Raw genomic sequence first — 3,762 nt, forward strand, 5'->3', positions numbered from 1 at the left:
CACACAACACACACACACACACACACACACACACACACACACACACACACACACACACACAAACCATGGAGAGGCAGATGTCGCATTGAGATCCCGATTTCAATTTGAGGATGTGGAGAGATTGGAACCCTTGCACACTTTTGGTGGGAATGTTAAGTAGTGCAGCTGCTATGGAAAACAGTATTGCGGTTCCTCAAAAAATTAAAAATAGGAGTACCATATGATCCAGCAATCCCACTTCTGGGTATATATGCAACGGAATTATGTTTGTATGGCACTTGCTAAAACCATATCAAAATATCATATAATTACTATTATAGAAAAAGATTTCAGTTTTCTCTAACACTTTATCTGGTCAAAATATTAATATAACTTGGCCAACAATGAGCATGGACGAGAATGAATGTACTATTTCCGTTGTGTGCAATAGCAGCCTGCAGTTGCTAATGGTATTATTAAGTTTCAGTAATCGTTTAGGTCATCAATCTCTCCAAGCACCTTTCAGAGTGCTTGATGACAGTGCAAACACCAAGCTGTGCTACATTAAAAAATGATGAATCTCTGTCCAGGTAAAAAGCTCTGCCCTTTGGCTGTCATAATGTATCACCATTTTGTTTAAAAATGGGTATTCACTGTGTTAAATGGCAACAGGGTACAGGGAATTTTATAAATAGGTGGAATGTTGGTGCTAGCTAATGTCAGAACTTATGTGGTTGAAAGTGCAATTGGAAATCTAGGGAAAATAATCAGTTCCCTGTGAAATAAATGACTTTGTTAAATTAAAATCATGGTGATCAGTTATTTAAGTGTCAAAAGATGATTTATTTAAAGTATCATGCTCTTCATAGGGTAACTCAATTTTAACTTTAAATTTTCACTCTTAAAAAATAAAGTCTGTTTCCTACCTAAACATAACTTTACATCATCATACATAATTTTGGTAATTCATAAATTTCAGAGGAATCTCTATCTGATCTTTTCTATTAGATTCATTCAGCCATTAGTCACATTATGGCCATGTTATTTTGTTTTGGACAAGAAGCTTTTATTTTTGACAGGAAATTTATTTCCTGAGCACACAATGGAAATGACTGTCTTTAACTCCTCTTTTGCTGATTGATTTATAAGGCAGCTGCGTTCACTCCCATGCAAACTTCCTTACTAATCAAAGGTGGCATTTTACAGATACACAGGAAGAAAGTTGTGCAGTGCTTGCTGTACCTTTTAAATTTTACTTTATTTTACGATTTTATTTTATTTTTTTGACGTATGTGTTTTGTCCTGTATCTGTGTTTACTATGATAATTATGTTACTTTTGGCTCCATTATCATTCTTTATTCAATGTACATGGTAAAACCTCCATTTTTATCAGCAAATTTTTTTAAGCATACAGAAAAGTATGGAAACACTACAATCATCACACCAAGAGAACAACACAAAGCTTTATCAAATCTTTAACAATTTGATACATTCAGATTTTTTAAAGAAATGAAAGATCACAGAAAGAACTGCAGTACTTGGCTACCTTTCCCAGACTGTCTCTCTGCCCTCCATTCATATCTTGTTCACTAGAATGCTTGTCAGTTTCGTGTATGCATGTATACTATTACTGCACAAGGATCTATACATCCACACTATGTCATGTTTGTATATTTTCAGTCTTTATACAAATAGTCTGAGACTGTGAATATCATTATTTAACTTGCCATTATTTTTCAGTATTGTTTTTGAGTTTTCACCGTGTTAATACATACATCCCTGAATGATTCATTTTTAGGTCCTGTACATTCTGCTCTTGATGGAGTGCATCACAATTTATTCAATGAGCAGTTAGGCCTGTGCCCTATCTTTCACTGTTATAAACATGCATGTCACACCATATGTCTGCTTGCCACACATGCTAGGATTTCTCTAGAAGAGTACCTACTTAAATGCTCAAATGTGTGTATCTACAACTTTACCAGGATGGTGCCGTATTGCCCTCCAGGAATGTGTATACACTTTACACTTTTGGCAGTTTATAAAAGTTCACTATTTTTCCACAACCTTACCAATGGTTAATATCATCAAGCACTTTCAATGTTGTCAACCTGATGGATATGAAATAATATTTTGCTATTTTTTTCATTTCCCTACTTAGAAATGAGCTTATTTCCATACATTTATCAGACATTGGCTTGACACTGGATTAACCATTTTCTTTCTTACTTTTTTGGTTGTTGGCCTATTATTAACTAGTAAGAGCTCTTTGTATGTTCTTATACCTAATTCTTAGTCAATTACATGAATTGCAAATAGCCTCTCCCAATTGGCAACTGATCTTTTCACTTGTTTATGGTTTCTAGTTGAAGAGTTAAAAATTTAATGTATTCAAATTGATCAACTTTCTCTTTTATGTTTTGAGGCTTTTGAATTATGTTTAAGAAGCCTTTCTCGACCTTGTAGATATAAAGGTATCTACTATGTTTTCTTTCAAAAATTTTACAGAGTAGATCTTTCATTCACTTAGAATGGATTGTAAAGTATATCTCTTATTTTATTTTTATTATGTATTAAAAAATCTGTTCTCACTGTAACATTTATTGAAAAACAAACTTTTCACTTATTTCTAATGCCCTTTCTATCATGTATCAATTTTCTAAATATTCACAGGTCTGTTTTTGTCCTCTGAATTCTACTGCATATGTCTAATTTATACCTTTATACCAAGGCTTGTCATTTGTTAGGACAAGACCCACTGAGCCATGAAAACTCATGTGGCACCATTGTTCAAATTAGAAAATCTCTCCCCTTCCTCAAGATGTCCTTGGGGACCCCTTATTTTTTTTTTTAAGTTATTTTTGTCTCTTTGTTCTCCTATGTGAATTTGGGATAAGATTGTCAAGTTCTATAAAAAAACCCACTGGAATTTTGCTTGGAATTGAGTTGAAATTAATAATTCATTTGGAGAGAATTATATTTTTATAATATCATGGCTTTTCAACCATGAGCATGATTTATTTCCATTTATGCAAGTCCTTATTAATACTATTCAACATGTTATTATAATTTATGTTAGATTTATTCCTAGTTATTAGAGTCGCATGGAGATTTTGTTTGGCTTTGATACTTGGCCAAAACCAGCTATTTAGTGGAACTTCAACCTTGGTTCTTAATAGACTAAATAGCTGCAAGCCAACGTCAATATAATTTCTGGCATCCCTGAACTTGAGTATGATCAATAATTCTGTGATCTCAAAGGTTTCTTTCATATTTAAATATGGTTACAACATCAGTAATACAAATAAAACATGTTATTTGGATTTTCTGTATCTGAATATTCATTTACAAATATATGTAAATAATCTAGATGGTACTCAGAAAGAAAATTCTCTTTATGTTGTTTTCGTGATGAAAAGCTATTTTGAAACAAAAGTGTCTATTTATTATTGCAAAAGCACAATGCTGTAGTAACTAATAATGACTATAAATATTAATACCATGAAGAAAACTACTATAAACTTTCAGATGGTTAAATATGTAGGACAATAAATTTGAGGATTAAGTTAGACTTTGAGAATGAAATTAGCATATTAACAAAGAGTATGTCAGCTACTTAAGATAGAATATTCAATACTTTTTGAACCAACAAATGTTTACACGATTTAAGCAATACAAGGCAGAATGTTGGAGATTACATAATAAATCTAATCTTTGTGCAACTGTTCAGTGTACAGTACTCAAAAATTTAAATGAAGGAAACTAAGAACTCTAATTTTTAG

The sequence above is a fragment of the Lipotes vexillifer genome, unplaced genomic scaffold (genome assembly GCF_000442215.2).
Source record: "Lipotes vexillifer unplaced genomic scaffold, Lipotes_vexillifer_v1.1 scaffold344, whole genome shotgun sequence".
In the NCBI taxonomy this organism is placed as follows: domain Eukaryota; kingdom Metazoa; phylum Chordata; class Mammalia; order Artiodactyla; family Lipotidae; genus Lipotes; species Lipotes vexillifer.